At 50.3% G+C, this 18,112-nt stretch overlaps 1 long non-coding RNA gene across 3 annotated transcripts in view; it reads left to right on the plus strand.

Moving 5' to 3' along the window:
• The first annotated feature begins 11,808 nt into the window (after positions 1-11,808).
• The window catches only part of LOC146338243 (uncharacterized), a 28,829-nt gene continuing 22,525 nt past the window's right edge, over positions 11,809-18,112 (plus strand). For all 3 annotated transcript variants that reach the window (XR_014785203.1, XR_014785205.1, XR_014785204.1), the window contains exon 1: positions 11,809-12,010. This is a non-coding gene — a long non-coding RNA (uncharacterized LOC146338243). The remainder of the gene's footprint in view (positions 12,011-18,112) is intronic.

An 18,112-nucleotide genomic window follows, 5' to 3' on the forward strand; every position in this document is an offset into this window, starting at 1 on the left:
TACACCAAGGCCATGCTTGCCTGTTATCCCGGTGATTTCTTGACTTCCTACTTTAGCATTCCAATCCCCTATGATGAAGAGGACATCTTTTTTTGGTGTTAGTTCTAGAAGGTGTTGTAGGTCTTCATAGAACCGATCAACCTCAGCTTCTTCGGCATCAGTGGTTGGGGCATAGACTTGAATTACTGTGATGTTGAATGGTTTGACTTGGATTCATACTGAGATCATTCTATCATTTTTAAGATTGTACCCCAGTACTGCTTTTCCCACCCTTTTGTTGACTATGAGTGCTACTCCATTTCTTCTAAGGGATTCTTGCCCACAATAGTAGATATGATGGTCACCTGAATTAAATTCACCCATGCCTGTCCATTTTAGTTCGCTGATTCCCAAGATGTCGATGTTCAATCTTGCCATCTCATGTTTGACCACCTCCAGCTTACCTTGATTCATTGATCTGACATTCCAGGTTCCTAAACAATATTGTTCTTTACAGCATCGGATTTTCTTTTCCCCACCAGACACATCCACAGCTGAGTGTCCTTTCGGCTTTGGCCGAAAGCACTGCACTGCACTGCACTGCACTGCAGAAGCACTGCACTGGGCTGAGTTAAATGTGGTGCCATTGATCCAACTGCTGAATTGTCTGATTTGATTGGCACCATGTCCAGCTCAATAGAAAACACTACTGGGTCAATAAGGAATGCTAGTAATTGGGTAGCTGCTTTCTGAAGAAAGACTGTCCATCTTTAACGAAGGAGATGACTCTGTGTGTCCCCCATTGGTCTTCCTTTCTCTCTTTCTATACAGACTCCAGAGATTTTTGTAAGAGAATAAAACTTACTTGTCTGTCAGGATAAAATGCTGTAGAGGTCACGGAAAACATCAAAAAGCTGTTTGGTCCCACTCCAGGCAGAGAGTGTCCACCCACCAGCTCCACCTGCCCACTCCCACTGATCTGTCTCTGAAGCCGAGCTCATGGTGAGCCACGACAGATGGACAGAAGGTCTATCATTTGCCTTCAGACTCCTCAATGAGGCTTATCATTGGTATGTTCAACAACACTTGCCGTAGTTCAAAGTCAGAATTACGGTAGCACTTGAAAGTGTAAATGGGAAATGTTCAACATGCACAGCTCATCTTCATTGTAATGAAGCTTCCGCAAGAGACAGGCCCAGCGTTTGTGACCCATGGTGCCCCTTCCAGGGATGATGTGTTGGGTTTTCCCTCGAGTGCCAAAGTGCCTCCCAACATCTTGTTTTCTTTTTTGCTGCTTTGAAATCAGTGAGACCCTTTTCTGCATTTTTGCTTCTAGTCCAAATAAAGCGTCCCTTTCATCACAGTTGAAACAAGGTTTGAACAGAAGAAAGTGATCACTTTATTGTGCCACTTTGTCACTGGATGGAAAAACTGGGGACATAAATTTCCTCTCCCAGTCCCATTGGAAGTGGCATATCTGGGAGGTCTTTTTTATTCCATCATACAGTAAAAAGGAATCAGGCGAGGTGTGATGACATCAAAGGTGGTTCTCATTCACAGCAGTGGCACCGACGGCCCCATTGTCACAGATCTGCTACAAAAGGATGGTGACACAGTCCTGAATGTGCTCAAAATGCTTACTGAAGAAAGTGACTATTCCCCTCCCCCCCCATCCCCCACCCCAAAAGCTGCTTGTCTTGGAGCGGCAAGCCCCAGGCAATTAAGCATGTTGCATAAAAGGTAATGAGGAATTCAGAGATTCAAATAAATAATAAGGTAACTGGTACCAGTGGGGAAGATACAAAGTGAGTTCACAATGGACTTTAGGTAACTAACCAAAATGTAATTGGCAAAGCAGTTTGGATAATATCCAAAAAGAAAATGCTGAATTATAGCTCATCACTAAAGATGAAAAGGGTTATGTGAAAGATGGAGAGACATCAAATTGTATTATTCAGGGTCAAAGTAATTGTATCTAACTTGAAGAGTTAAGCTTGAAGAGCGTATCTTTAAGCTTTTGTATGTGTGTTTTGATCATGAAAGTTTCTTTCAGAAGTCAAGATTGTGAGCCGAGATTTATGAAATAGCAATTAGTTTTGACATATTGACAATGAGGGCATATTTGGAAAACTGTATAAATATGGCCAGATTTGGGGGTCAAATAGCTTCTTTGATATGGAAGCTCCTTGCCTCTGAGACTGCCAGATGACTCTGTAGAGAGATCTTGGTAAGCAAAATGGGCCCAGCAATGATCTCTTTTGTAACAGCAAGAAATGCTTAGAAAATATAACTTTAGTTGCTTTTAAATACTTTACTACTTACCTTTTAATTGAAAATTTGTATTTGTATCAATAAAAGAAAAATGGATTCAAAGATTCCTGTACTATAATTACTGTTAGTACAAGACTTGGATTGCAACCCACCAAACAATCCTGTAGCTGCACACTTTGATTAGAAGTGTTTTTATTGCTATAGGGAGTTAGTTAACAGGCAGCCAAAGGATCCCAAAGTACTAAAGTATAAGCAGATAGCTCAAAGTAAAACCATAACATTTTCTAAATGGTGACAAATTGGAACATTCCAATGAGGAAAAACATCACATCTGGGAGGTTTCTGCTCCTTAGCAGAGAAGATGATCCATAGCAGTGGATAAGTGTGTTAATGATGTATTTCACTTTATAGTTCTCATACGCCTGCACAAATATCTTGTTTTTAATCAATAATAATGGTAAGTCAGGGCTCTTCCCCTGCATAATGACGGTCAAGTCATGTGGGGCAAGTTCTGCATGGGAAGGAAAGGATAAATTCAGCTCTGCCCTCCTCCAGTTTGAAGGCCTGGCTTGTAACAGCCCCTGGAAAGGCCGTTCTGTTAAGACGATGCTCACCTCGAAAGATCCGCAGCACACGTTTAACTGGTGCTTAGACAACTGTGAGAACGTGCCTGCTTATGACAGCAGGAAAGGCTCTCGGCAGCGTTGTTCCTCTTCCTGGACTGTGTGTTGCAAAAACTACCAGGCCTTCATTAACCACAAGCAAGTCAGGTTCTTTGTCCAGGCCTGTGGAAATGTCAGCTTGCTGTGTACCTCTCTGAGGAAGGATTTCCCCAGAAAACACAATCCTGAAATCAATTTTCTTCTTTAGCTTTTTGCAGTTCTGTGTAAAGCTGTTAGCTGGGCCCATTTGGGAATTCATCCACCGAGCTTAAGCAACTGTCAATTTGTAGCTTGTTTGGGCACAACGGTCTTGCTCCTTCTTTGGCAGCCCAGATGCTCGTGGTGTGGCTGTCGCCGTTAGTGAATGATAGCAGAGTCAGAGCCCTGATGGTGGTGCGTTAGACAAGCCAGCCTATCGCGGGGGAAAACACAGACGCAAATGGCATATTGGACGCCACTCGTGGCTGTGAAGCCCTGTGTTTTACCTAATTGCAGCCATTAACGGCTCTATCTGTGTAAAACTCAGGGCTTTACAGCCACAAGCGGTGTCCACTACGCTATTTGCGGCTGTCTTTCTCCAAGCGAAATGGTAATGGCGGCTGCCATTGCCATATCGGCTGAGGATCCGGGCAGGAGCAGGCTTTGCGGAATCCAGCGGACGCGGAACCGCTCTGGAGGATTCCGGGGGGGAGGAACGGATCGCCTCCCCGCCCTGAGGAACCCTGCCCCCCAGTACGAAAGGTAGGGGTTCCGTACATCCCTAGCTCCACCCCACATCCAGTGTGATCTTGTTGCACAAATTATGCTTAAGTTCGTCCCCTCTAGGAGGGGTATGCCAATATCCCCTTAGAGACACACAGACCTCTGAGATTCAGTCCAACACAGTTTTATTTGGCAGGAGACAAACAGCGCTGTTCGGGTGGATTCTTGTGGCTAACGCCACAAAGGAGAACCACACCCTGGATGTTTTTGGTACAGCTTATATGCATTCAGTATAATGACCTCATTAGCTATGCGGGGTGGGCCACATAATATTCATGAACTTCATTAAGCATGCGTAGTTGACATGTCTCTATGGCTGACCTGTCCTTGCAAGCTGGGCAGGAAGCGATCTAGCTGGAACTGGTTCTAACCAGCTGCAGGAGTGGCGGCTACTCGACGGGGGCGGGGGGGGGGGCTCCTCTGGCTGTACCTGATATGAAACAGACCGTTACTGTTGGTGCCAACAAGGCAGTTGATAGGACTATCTTCCTCTGGGACTTTCCACTGTAGGAGGCTGCCTCAGATAGGGATGTTGGAGAATTTCTCCATGAATCTCCGGGGGACCGAATGCCAACGCATTTGGCCCCCCAAAATTGGTGGAGAAACGGTCCGCCCCCCGCCCCCCCCCCGGGATGGGACTTACCTTGAGCGAATGTCCCTGGCGCTGGCGGCTCCCGGCGGCAGTTCGGCGTCGGCAGCTGCGGCGGCCGGTCTTCTGACCTGCTGCCGCCACCATTTCCAAATTAAAAAACAACAACAACAACAAACGTGATAGGCTACGTAAAGATTTACATAGCCTATCACAGCTAGATTTTCAAAAAACACTGTGATAGGCTACGTAAATCCTTACGTAGCCTATCACAGCTGACTTTGGGGGGGAAAAAAGAAAGCACGTATGCAAATGGCGGCGCCCATGGGCGCCGCCATTTGCGTTCCTTATTTGGGCACGTGTAGTCTACGTAAACATTTACGTAGACTACGGCGAAAATAAGGGCAACGCTATTTGTGTTGCCCTTATTTTTGCCATTGTCTATGTGAATGTTTACGTAGACTACACGTGCCCAAATAAAGAATGCAAATGGCGGCGCCCATGGGCCCTGCCATTTGCATACGTGCTTCCCCCCCCCCCAAGTCAGCTGTGATAGGCTACGTAAGGATTTACGTAGCCTATCACGGCTGACTGCAGGGACACAAATGGCGGCGGCTATGGACGCCGCCATTTGCGTCCAAGCAGGACAGGATTCGCAGTAGGAGGGACGGGGCGCCTCCCCCCCGGCTAGAATTTCAGGGGGAGGGATGGAGTACCTCCCCCCCACCGCGAAACAACTTTCAGGTTCAGGTAAGGGGCTTTCGTACATCCCTAGCCTCAGATGGCTGCCAATACTTTAAGATGGTGCCTCTTTGGTTCTATCAATCCCCCCTTAAAAGCCTTTCATTGAGCATTAAACACGTTAGTCAGCCATCTCAACTTTGTCATAAAGCAAAAGCATTTGTTTTGACAAGGCAGCTTCAATTAATCTTTGGGACAGACCCCTAGCGCAGGGGATGATGCAACAGTAGGGATGGGGGAGAATTTCTCCCTGAAACTTCGGGGGGCCGAGTGCCAGCGCATTCGGTCCTCCGAAGGTTGTTCAGGGAGAAATTCTCCGCCCCCCCGCCCCCCGTTCCCCTCCCGGGATGGGACTTACCTTTCACGAATGTCCCTCCCGGCGGCGGGTCCCGGCGGCGGTTCGGCAGGTCTTCGTCAGGGGCGGGGGCGGCAGCCGGTCTTTCGACCGGCTGCCGCCGCCGCCATTACAAGAAAAGTAAAAAAAAAAAAGACCCGCCCATGTGATAGGCTACGTAACGATTAACGTAGCCTATCACGGCTGACTTTGCAAAGTCAGCCGTGATAGGCTACGTTAATCGTCACGTAGCCTATCACGGGTGACTTAAAAAAAAAAAAGCGCGTACGGCTAATGGCGGCCCCCATAGGGAGCCGCCATTCGCGTTCCTTATTTGGTCCCTGTAGTCTACGTAAAGATTTACGTAGACTATGGCGAAAATAAGGGCAACGCAAATAGCGTTGCCCTTATTTTCGCCGTAGTCTATGTAAATCTTTACGTAGACTACAGGGACCAAATAAGGAACGCGAATGGCGGCTCCCTATGGGGGCCGCTATTTGCGTACGCGCTTTTTTTTTCCAAAGTCACCCGTGATAGGCTACATGACGATTAACGTAGCCTATCCTGGCTGACTTTGCAGATCTAGCCGTGATAGGCTACGTTAATAATTACGTAGCCTATCACAGGGGCGTGTTTTTTTTTTTTTTTTTCTTTTGAAGTTCACGGCCGGGGAGACGGGGCGCTTCTCCCCGGCCTGAATTTCGGCCGGGCAAGGCGGGAAGCCTCCCCCCCGGCCTGAATTTCGGCCGGGCGAGGAGGGAAGCCTCCCCCCCCCGGCCTGAACTTCGGGGGGAGCAGCGAAGCGCCTCCCCCCCACTGCGAAGCAAGCTGCGAGACCAGGTAAGTGACTTTCGTGCATCCCTATGCAACAGTCAAACAGTACCAAAACTCCAACTACCACTACAAGCGAGATAAGGATAGAGGCTGCCAAATGTTTCCATTTACCGAACCATTTTTCCAGCCAGACGGTTAAGGGGTTGTTAACTCCTGAATTCTCGGCTAATTCTTGGATAGGGTGGTGAGGCTTTGCAACGCCTTTGTTACCATGCCATCAGGGGCAGTGTTGTTGGGGATGAAGGTGCAGCATCTCCCGCCTAACACAACGCATACTCCTACTTTTTCTGCTAACATCATGTCAAGAACACGCTGATTTTCCCAGGCCATTTGGCTAGTGGCGTCTTATTCGGCTAATCTGAATATAGCATCTCGGGTATAGTTTATAAACCTTTGCTGATTATAATAGATGTAATTAATCCACTCTACATTTTTGTTAATGGTTGCCCACCAAAACAGAGTAGATTCGAATCCCGCGGCTATCTGCTTTCGCCCTTTAAACTCATCAGGGACCCCTCTTGGCACTCCTACTGAATCTATATATATTCAATTGTCAAAAGGGGTCTCACTTCGCCTTTGGTGGGAACAGACAGGCTGCTGGGGTGGGTGAGAAGCAATGGAAAAGGGGACTGCAAGCTGAACCAGCCCGCAGGTCCCAGACCAATTTGAGGAAAGGGTTTCAAAGAGCTCCAGGCCTCCACAATACCACCAGAGGTCGGCTCAGGGAACGGGCAGAGATTTATTATGGAATGTTGTGGTGTTGAGGCAGGTTGAGAGATTGCCCAGAGGGGTACTATCTTGCTCTAGGGACCGGTAGATGCATCCGGTGTGGTTCCATCGCTCCATGGAAGACACAGGGGGTAGGACGCAACCTTCTATTTTGAGGGGGTGGGTAGAGTTTACCCACTCTAGCCATACATTATCAGTTTCTTTTGTCATTGGGATCCCTAACCGGGCTCTCCAGGGGCGGTCTTTTATTTCTGGGATTTGCACTAAGGGTGGCTTGGGAGGGGCGTTTGTAGTTAATCTGGCCTGTTGTATGACTTGCTTGATGGTTTTATGGACCTGCTGCGGGCTCTGCTGATCTAATCCCCACTGTCCTCCCTTGGTGAGGCAGACCTTGGTCCCTAGTGGTAACTGGCTTTTCTGGCTGCCAGTGTAGTGGGTGTAAGGTTTAATCAGTTGTACCTCAAAAACCCCTTTTCCTAGGCAGGTGAGATGGACTTCATGGATTTATAATATTCTGCCCCTAAAGAAGTTCTGAAAACTGTTTGGCCATTTTCTTGACAACAAGATTGCCCCACTCCCACTGCTCCATTGGAAAGTAGTGCTAGGACCCACAGCCACTTCATTTTTGGAGAAAAAGTCCCTTCAGCCCCTCAAGAGCCTGACAGTCCCACGCCATCTCTAAATCTTGCCCTGTGCCTCCCCGAGCGTCTGGGGTCAGGGAGGGCAGAGGGTTGTTGCTTGTGGACTCCTTGAGGACAGGATGCAGAGGTCTGGTCTGGATACTTTTTTATCTTAGTATGATAAGACCACCTATCCCACCCCAAACGTTTTACTGCTGTGTGGCTAGTCAGGGCCACAATATAGGGTCCGTCCCACCTGGCAGTCAGGGGCTCCTTTTTCCACTTTTTGTCCAGTACTTGGTCTCCGGAGTGGAAAGGGTGGCCGGTCTGGTCAAGCGGCAAAGACTGGAACTCGGTGGTGTGTAACTGAAACAAAACAGACTGCAAACCAGTAACATGGTCCCACAACATTTGCTTTCCCACTTCCCAAGTGGCTCCCTCGTGTTGTCCCAGGGGCAGAACTCAGGGTGGCTGCCCAAACATGAGCTCGAAAGGGGACAGCTTAATCCCTTTGCAGGGTGTTTTCCGGATTTTAGTTAGGGCGAGGGGGAGGGCCTCAACCCATTTGAGGTGAGTTTCAGCACAGATCTTAACTAAAGTTTCCTTTAGGGTCCTATTCATTCGTTGGACTTGGCCAGAGCTTTGGGGCCGCCAGGGCATGTGAAGGTGCCACTGGATCCCCAGAGCCCGGGCGGTTCTCTGAGTAACTTGGGAGACAAAGTGGCTCCCCATATCAGATTCAATGGACTCAGGGAGAGAAAACCGAGGTATTATTTCATTGAGTAGGGCCTTAGCCACAGCTTGGGCTTGGCAGGTACGGGTTGGGAAACATTCAACCCATCCAGTGAGCTGATCAACAAACACAAGCATATACTTAAAACCTTTACATGGGGGCATCTCAGCAAAGTCAACTTGAAGCCTTTGGAATGGATAGTGAGCCCACGGTCTCCCTCCCATCGGGGCGGGAGGCTGTTTCCCTTTGCTGTGTGTTTTTAGGCAAACAGGGCAGTGTGTGACTATTCTTTGTGCCTCCGCGTGCATGGCGGGCCCTAGGATGGTGCGTCTAGCTAAATCTACCATGGGTCCAGCTCCCTTGAGTAATCCTACTGGGTGAAGGGAGGGCCCATGCTCCTGGCAAAGCACACCTGCCACCCCCCCCCCCCTTCGCTCAAGCACAAAGAGGCGGAAGGCCTTGGCAGGATTTGGGATCATCAAGGCCGGGGGAGACATTAGGGACTGTTTAAGCTCTTGAAAGGCTTTTTCCATATCCCTGGTCCAAGCCCAATTGAGCGCCCCTTTTTTTGTCAAGGATTCATAGAGTGGCTTAGCCTTGCCACCATAGCCTGCAATCCATACGTGACAGAATCCAGTGAGGCCCAAGAACGCCCGAAGTTCACGCGGGCAGCTCGGGGAGGAGTAGTCTTGAATGGCCTGTATTCGGCTATGATCAAGGCGGCGCTGGCCCTTTGAGATTTTATAGCCTAAAAAGGTGACTTCAGCTTTTACAAATTGCGCCTTTTTGCCAGAGACTTTGTACCCGCAGGTGGCCAGCAAATTGAGCAATTCGCGGGTATATCGTTCACAGTCTTGCGAGGTCTCTGCGGCAATCAACAGGTTGTCACAATACCGTAAGACCTGGCCTTTTTCGAGGCCCCCCTTCCAGGCGGCCAGGTCTCTTTGCAGTTGGGACCCAAAAATCTCAGGAGCGCATGTGAGCCCCTGAGGCACTACTGTCCACATTAGCTGGGTCTTGTGGTGGGTGTCAGGGTCTTCCCATTCAAAGGCAAACAGGGGCTGGGCCGTTTCATGTAGGGATGTACGAAAGTCCCTTATCTGAACCCGAAAGTTGATTCACGATGGCGGGGATGCGCTCCGTCCCTCCCCCCGGAATTCTGGCTGGGGGGGGGAAGCGCCCCGTCCCTCCCCCCCCCCGAAATTCTGGCCGGGGAGGAGGCGCCCCGTCCCTCCCCCCTGAAATTCTGGCCAGGGGGGAGGCGCCCCGTCCCTCCCGCCGCAAATCCTGTCCTGCCGGGATGCAAATGGCGGCGGCCATAGCCGCCGCCGTTTGCGTCCCTGCAGTCAGCCGTGATAGGCTACATAAATGTTTACGTAGCCTATCATGGCTGAGTGGAAAAAAAAAACCCGCCCGTACGCAAATGGCGGCACCCATGGGCACCGCCATTTGAGTTCCTTATTTTGGCACGTATAGTCTACGTAAACATTTACGTAGACTACAGCGAAAATAAGGGGAACGCAAATAGCGTTCCCCTTATTTTTGCCGTAGTCTACGTAAATGTTTACGTAGACTACACGTGCCCAAATAAAGAACGCAAATGGCGGCGCCAATGGGCGCCGCCATTTGCGTACGCGCAGTTTTTTGTTTTTTGTTTTCACTCAGCCGTGATAGGCTACGTAAACATTTACGTAGCCTATCACGGTGTTTTTTAAAAATCTAGCTGTGATAGGCTACATAAATCTTTACGTAGCCTATCACTTTTTTTTTTTTAAACTTGGAAATGGCGGCCGCGGCGGCAGCCAGTTGGAAGACCGGCCGCCGCCTCCGCCGAACCGCCGCAGCCGAACCGCCGCCCAACCGCCGCCGAACCGCCGCCAGAGCCGCCGCCGCCAGGGACATTCACACAAGGTAAGTCCCATCCCGGGGGGGGGGCAGGGGGGCAGACCGTTTCGCCACTAATTTCGGGGGGCCGAATGCGCTGACATTTGGCATCCCCGAGATTCGTGGCAAAATTCTCTGAAATCCCTAGTTTCATGGAGGGGTATTGAGAAGAACGCATCCTTCAAGTCTAAGACAGAAAAGCAGGTGCTCTTCGGAGGGATCTGGGTCAGGATCGTGTGGGGGTTCGGCACCACAGGATAGGGAGCTATAATTAATTTGTTGATAAAGCGTAAGTCTTGCAGAAGCCTGAAATCTGGGCCCCCCAGTTTGGGGACCCCCCAAATGGGGGTGTTGTACAGGGAAGTTCCTTCACGAAGCCAGCTGCAAGCCTTGAATTTTTCAATGAGGGGTTTCAGGCCTTTCCGGGTTGCCAGTTTCATTGGGTACTGGTGGACCTTGACAGGGCCGTGGCTGGGCTTTAGAGTAAAAACAACAGGGGCTGCAGTCTTTGCCCGGGCCCATCCTCCGTTCTCAGCCCAGATGGAGGGGTCTACACGCCGGAAGTATGACCACTCAGGACTCCCCTCAGGAGCCCTGACCATATAAGTCAACAAGGCCATCTGGTATTTGGACCCCTGTTGTTTGGGAATTCTAACTTCTATTTGGCCATTGCAAAAGCTTATCTCGGCCTGTAGTTTTGTCAAGATGGCTCTTCCCAGGACGGCTACAGGGCACGCGGGGCTGCAAACAAACTGATGAGTAAGGTGGATGTCACCAATTTTAGTGAGGAGGGGTCAGGTCTTTTCGAGGCAAGTTGTACGACCCTCAACACCCTGGATCTGCGCACTCCCCCCTGAGCCCTTGCAAAGGGGACAAGGCTAAGCGTGGCCCCAGTGTCAATTAAGGTGGGCACGGTCTGGCCCCCTACTTCAATGTTTACTACAGGGTCCAGGCGTGCTCGTTGTTGAGCCAAGAGGGGGTACCCGGCACCCTGACGCCCCTATTCCGAGTGATTTTCAGCATAGAACAGGGGAGCTGGGGGGGCGGTGTCTGCGCAGGACCAGCGGGCGCACCATTGGCCTGGTTCTGGGGATATTCGTTCTTCCAGTGGCCGTGCTGTTTGCAGTGGGTGCACTGGTTCCTGTCTAAATGGCGGCCTGTGTTTCTATTACTCTCACCGCACCCTGGTCCACTGCGTGAGGACCCTCCCTGTCCCCCACGGCCCCTTCCTCAGCATCCAGGATTTTCACCCTGGATGGCCATTGCAAGAAGCCTGGCCCCCTCGACTTTCTCTTTTTCTTCCCGCCTATCATAGACTTTCATAGCAATCTCAATAAGCTCTTCAATGCCCTTTCCCATTACTCCTTCTGCCTTTTGCAATTTTCTTCTAATGTCATCATATGACTGGCCAACAAATAGGGACACCAGAACCCATCGATTGTCAGGGTTCTCAGGATCCATATCAGTATACTTCCGACACACCTCACACAACCTTTCATAGAATCCCGCTGGGGATTCTTCTTTTGTCTGCTTTATTTCATACAGTTTGGATAAGTTGACTGTCTTTCTAATACACTTCCTCATTCCCTTTACAAGCAAATTAGCATAGCTGGCGTGCTGCTTGCGCTCCACATCAGTCCCATGTGACCACCCAGGGTTGGTGTCAGGGATGGCCTTGGCTCCGCTAATCTTATCTTCGTCCTCGTCCTGTGCTCGAGCCATCTCAAAAACACATTCCCTTGCGTATCTTCGTCTACGCTCCTCAGCTGTCAATAGGGTGTGCATGACAATCTGCATGTCTTGCCAAGTGGCTTGTGAGTGTCAATGATAGTCTTGAAGACCCCAGCCATGCGGCCCGGATCTTCAGAGAAGGTAGGATTTTGATGTTTCCAATTATAGAGGTTGCTGCTGGTAGTAAAGGGAACATACACATAGACCGTGTGTCCCTCTGAGTCAAGGACTTCCCTTAAGGGAGCTTGGAGAGATGTTTCTGGTACCGCCTCAGGGTCGTTTTTGGCGGGGTCTGATTCGTGGCTCCGGAAAGACTCTAACCGAGCCTTGGCGGCAGCTGCCTCCCTCTCTTCACATTCCTTTTTCCAAAAATCCTACAAAAATTTTTCTCGGCCTCAAACTCAGCTGGAGTTTTCTGGGACACAGGTTGTGGGAGGCTGGGATATAAAGGGGGGGCTAAAAGGTCCTCGGGTGCCAGGGGAATAATGGGGGCTGACGGGGGGCAGAGGCCATCCGAAGCTGCAGCCTTCAGGGGACCACTGCGGACAATCATCAATTTACACTGAGACATTTTACATTTCAATAACCATGACGGCGAAGGTTTCCTTGTAATCACGGATTCCCAGGAATCAATATATGGAAGTTGGTCTAAATAGCCATCTCTGGTGACTACTTGGTAATAGGGTTGGCGGAGAATTTCTCCCCGAAACTTCGGGGGGCCGAGCGCCAACGTGTTCGGCCCCCCAAACAAGTTTCGGGGAGAAATCCTCCGAACCCCCCCCCCGCCCCCCGCACCCCCCCCGGGATGGGACTTACCTTCACCGAATGTCCCTCCCGGTGGCTGGTCCGGCCGGCGGTTCGGCGGGTGTTCGAGCTAGGCGGGAGCGGCAGCCGGTCTTTCGACCGGCTGCCGCCGCCGCCATTGCAATGAAAGAAAGAAAAAAAACGCCCCCTGATAGGCTACGTGATGATTCATGTAGCCTATCACGGCTAGATTTGCAAAGTCAGCCGTGATAGGCTACGTCAATCGTCACGTAGCCTATCATGGGTGACTTAAAAAAAAAAAAAAAAAGTGTGTACGGATAATGGCGGCCCCCATAGGGAGCCGCCATTCCCGTTCCTTATTTGGTCGCTGTAGTCTACGTAAACATTTACGTAGACTACAGCGACCAAATAAGGAACGCGAATGGCGGCTCCCTATGGGGGCCGCCATTAGCGTACGCGCTTTTTTTTTTTTAAAGTCACCCGTAATAGGCTATGTGACGATTGACGTAGCCTATCACGGCTGACTTTGCAGATCTAGCCGTGATAGGCTACGTTAATCGTCACGTAGCCTATCAGGGGGCGTTTTTTTTTTTTAACTTTCGCGTTCGCGGCCGGGCGAGGCGGGAAGCCTCCTCCCCGGCCTGAATTTCGGCCGGGGCGAGGCAGGAAGCCTCCCCCCTCGGCCTGAACTTCGCGGGGTGAGCAGCGAAGCGCCTCCCCCCCACCGCGAACGTCCTTCGAGGACAGGTAAGTGACTTTCGTCCACCCCTACTTGGTAAACAGAAGAGACCAGCGAAGGGTCATAAGAGCCTCCCTTGGGCCATCCAACGCCAAACGTTGGCCACTTGCGGTTACAAAATTTCTCCAAAGTTTCTCTAGACATTTTGACACCATAATCACCTTTAAACTGTTTCCAGTGTTGAAGCATACACCCCAGAGGTGTGCCCTCAGAACATTTACTAGAGGCAGAACCCATGGCTCTCGTGGCCTCTGTTCCAATGTTAATTCCAAAAGAGAAACACACTCTTACCTCGTCTGAGGTGGCCGTGTCCGGCTGCTTCAAACCGTCACCGCTGAGCGGAGGACTGTTTGTTCTGTGTCCAGAAAGTGACTTCCCCTCTAGGGTCCCCAGCGCCGGTCGACACACGTCCATGAAGCAGGGGAATGGCGGATCCTAATTCAGGCTTCCCGTGCGCACTTCATTCCTTGCTGTCGGAGGTCATTTGGCCACGGGGGTCGACTAGAGGAAAAGTCCTGGCGGAGTCACCATTTGTTGCACAAATTATGCTTAAGTTCGTCCCCTCTAGGAGGGGTATGCCAATATCCCCTTAGAGACACACAGAACTCTGAGATTCAGTCCAACACAGTTTTATTTGGCAGGAGACAAACAGCGCTGTTCGGGTGGATTCTTGTGGCTAACGCCACAAAGGAGAACCACACCCTGGATGTTTTTGGTACAGCTTATATGCATTCAGTATAATGACCTCATTAGCTATGCGGGGTGGGCCACATAATATTCATGAACTTCATTAAGCATGCGTAGTTGATATGTCTCTACGGCTGACCTGTCCTTGCAAGCTGGGCAGGAAGTGATCTAACTGGAACTGGTTCTAACCAGCTGCAGGAGTGGCGGCTACTCGACGGGGGTGGCGGGGGCTCCTCTGGCTGTACCTGATATGAAACAGACCGTTACTGTTGGTGCCAACAAGGCAGTTGATAGGACTATCTTCCTCTGGGACTTTCCACTGTAGGAGGCTGCCTCAGATGGCTGCCAGTACTTTAAGATGGTGCCTCTTTGGTTCTATCAATCTGGAGCGCTTGCCCACAGTTTTGTGCATATTTAATTGGCCCAAATGAAGTTACTGCCTGAGCCTGGATTTCGGAATTTTTCCTATGGAGCAGCATGGCTTACTTTGTTTTAATTTACTCGGTAATGTAGTCCCAAGTAGTAGAGGCTTATGTGGGCTCAGGCTGTTGTATTTTTAGTAGCTCTGGACAAAACATGCAAATCTTAACGGAGGAACGTTTACTCAGAGAAGACAGAAAAGAGTACAGGGCCATAGAAGACCTCTTTTCAGTCCCTGGTTTCCTCATAATCTGAAGCCCCCTACAATCCTGTGGCCAATCACCAGGGTCTATGGGGGCTTATAGGGCTTCTGAATTCTTAGTGAAGAGCCCTTGGGATGATATTCAGCTCCCACAGTGTTGAACTGCATACCTCTGGGAAGCCCTAAAGCCAAGCATGAGGGCCACAGCCCTTCCTCGATGGTGTGCCACCCCGACGCCCCACAGACACACTCCACAGCTGCTCTTCAGGGCTCCCCTGTCTCTGCACCATGAGATCACATTGAGCCATCACTAGGGGTGTACGAACCCCACTCACCAGTCTGCCTGGGGGTCAGCGGGGGGGGGGGAGGCGATCCGTTCCTCCCCCGGAATCCTCCCTGGCCGGCTCCGCTCCACGGCGAGTCCGCGGAGCTGCCGGCCGGGTCCATCCGGAGCCAGACTTCCACCCGCTGCTGGTCTGCGGACGCAAATGGCATCCATTACGCTTGATGCCATTTGCGTCTGCAGACCGACTGCGGACTCAGCGGACGGACCCGGACCCAGCCAGCAGCAGGTAGGGTCCGTCCGGGCGAACTTCACGGGGAGGCGGATGGGAGTTGGTCCGTTCTGCCATGGACTCCCAACTCACTGGAGTCCGTGACGGAATTCTCTGCCATCCCTAGCATCACAGCTAACAGGCAAATAAGAACAGTTGCTTTTAATTTCTGGAGCTACTTGCAATGAACACTTTCCTTAAATAAACCTGTTGTGTGTAAAGGAAAAAAAGGAAAGAAAAAGGAAAGATTAATAGATGAGTTTATGCAGGCTATAGAAAAGCCAAGTATAGCAGGCAATTAACTACAGACACATCTTGAACTAAATGACTGGCATATTAGTTATTTCATAAGAATTAAGGATGTCAGCAGTATGCACTTTGGTGATCACTTGAGTAAGCTTGGGGGGGGGGATCACCCCTGCCCCCAGATACTTAAAGAGGGTTTCATAGCACCAACATAGTAGCTTTGGGGGTGGGATTGTTGTCATGACCATGGTGCAGGGCAAAATGTTAACCCATCCCTCCACACGTGCCCTGGTCCCAGTGTCGATTCTTTCCTCCCTGCCTCCCACCTCTCAATGCAAATATTATCCTCAGAGGATGTATTTTCCTCAGGACTGCAGCAGAGAAGGAAAGGCTTAAATCCCTCCATGCCTGCTGCAGTGCCACTAATTATCACCCCCCATTGATGCTATTGATGCTAACCTGCACATCAATTGCAAAGATGCATTTAACATCACCTCTGTTCTGGCCCTGGAGGCTGCATGTAGCCCTTTTGACTAGTAGCTATCGATAACCTTATCCTTATCCCTCCTTTGAAAGGCACAGCCTGGCCAGGGAGAATCCAGGCTCTCTGGACTGAAGTCGCTGTTGGCCCCTTCGGCCTCTGCCGTGCACACAGTCAAGAAGCTAAAAGAGGGTGTTTTTACAACCAGAAGTGTTCTTAAAAGCCTAAAAACCAGCTGTCTTCCTTTAAACGGAAACTGTTGTTCCATAGATGTAAAAAGGTGCCTCTAAAAAACTCTTTTAGATGTGTTTCAGTTACCTCTCTTTTGCTGGACACAATAACTTGCTATGCAGAAATAGATTACAGGTAGGAGCCAGGAAAGAGGAAATGGGTGGATGGACTCCATTACCTTCACATAAGAATTTGTCTGCCAAGAAATACTGAACTGATTGGAACAATGGTCAGAGCACCAGGTGCAGCATCATGAAATACAAATCAGGCATATTCTACTATCTCTTCACCACAGCATCACTCACACATCAAAGCCCCTTGTCCTAGGCGTGGTACACACACGGTCAGTGCTTGACCACTGCGACATGGAGTGTGACTGGGCCATTACAGAGAGACATTTCAGAGTTCAGCCCAAACTTCACATACTTATCGCAGCCACTGAATCAAGGAAAGAGAGGACAATGGATGGACATACCCATGTGGACAGGGGGATTTCTCCACAGCATCAGTTTTAGATCGATTTCTACTTGTTGCGGTTTTTGCAGCACTTGATTCTGCTCCATTGGGAAGCTACATGGAAGGAAGAACTGGATTATCCAGGTGCTAGCCTGGGGGCTCGTGGATGTTTAGACGCAGTTTACTACAAATTGTTGCGCAGGCAACTGTGCAGAGTCTCCTCCCCTCATCATTTAGAGGGGCTGTTCCTTCCCTCCCACTCTCACTTTGTCCCACCCCTTCTGCTCCCTAGTGCCCCCTCCCTCTCTAAGCTATTTACAACCATCACAGTGTATGTGTGTGTTTTAATTGCCTAAACTTGAATTACGCATTGCCACAGTTGCAATTGCACAAACCCCCAGAAACACCATGGTCCTATAAATTGCAATTGTGGAATATCAAGAGCACCTCATCAGCATCACCGTGAATGGGGTTGAGATCCCGCCCTGATTGTGGCTGATGGTGCTTCCCCCATCTGGAGATGGCTCATGAAACAAAGCCCTGTGAGGAGAGACTGAAAGAACTGAGCATGTGTAGCCTTGAGAAGGCTGAGAGGAGATAGGATAGCACTCTTCAAGTACTTGAAAGGTTGTCACAGAGAGGAAGGCCAGGATCTCTTCTCCATCATCCCAGAGTGCAGGACACGGAATCATGGGCTCAAGTGACCGGAAGCCAGATTCCGGCTGAACATCAGGAGAAACTTCCTGTTAGAGCAATACGACAATGGAACCAGTTACCTGGGGAGGTGGTGGGCTCTCCCACACGGGAGGCATTCAAGATGAGGCTGCACAGCCATCTGTCAGGGATGCTCCGACTTGGATTCCTGCACTGAGCAGGGGGTTGGACTCGATGGTCTTATAGGCCCCTTTCAACCCTACTGTTTCATGATTCTATGATATGTCCAGGAGATCCATTGCTTCCTCACGCTTCCAGAAGACCCCATGGGCCTGGCTAGCAGGCTGTGCTGAAGCCGTCTAACTCCGGTCAGAAATAGTACCAGAAATGAGGGGAAATCAAAAAGGGGTTAGCAGCCGCCCGTCCCAAGCGACTCTGGAGGTCAAATGTCTGCACTGACAAGAACGTAGCACTCCCAGCAGGTGCTGCTCATCAGCGGAGCGCGCAAGTCGTACTCCTGATAGGGAGCCAGGGCACTATCTCGGGGCTGCACTTTAACGCATTAATGCTATACGCAGCTATAATGCGACCACCAGCTACTCCCAGGCTCTGAGTCTACTGCTGGGAATGGACGCTTAATTCCTGTTCATGATAGGGCGCTATCTCAGTGATGCTTTAGCGATTCTAGAAATCATAGCCCGAATGGCTGTAGGGTTGATTTTTCGCGCCCTCACCTTTGCCCGTTAAGGGGTGAATTGGCTTCCAGGGAGGTGGCCGCTGGGGCTCACATCAAGGGCATCTAAAGCAG

The sequence above is a fragment of the Heloderma suspectum genome, chromosome 10, assembly GCF_057233095.1.
Source record: "Heloderma suspectum isolate Gila_16-S chromosome 10, 16-S_ref, whole genome shotgun sequence".
In the NCBI taxonomy this organism is placed as follows: domain Eukaryota; kingdom Metazoa; phylum Chordata; class Lepidosauria; order Squamata; family Helodermatidae; genus Heloderma; species Heloderma suspectum.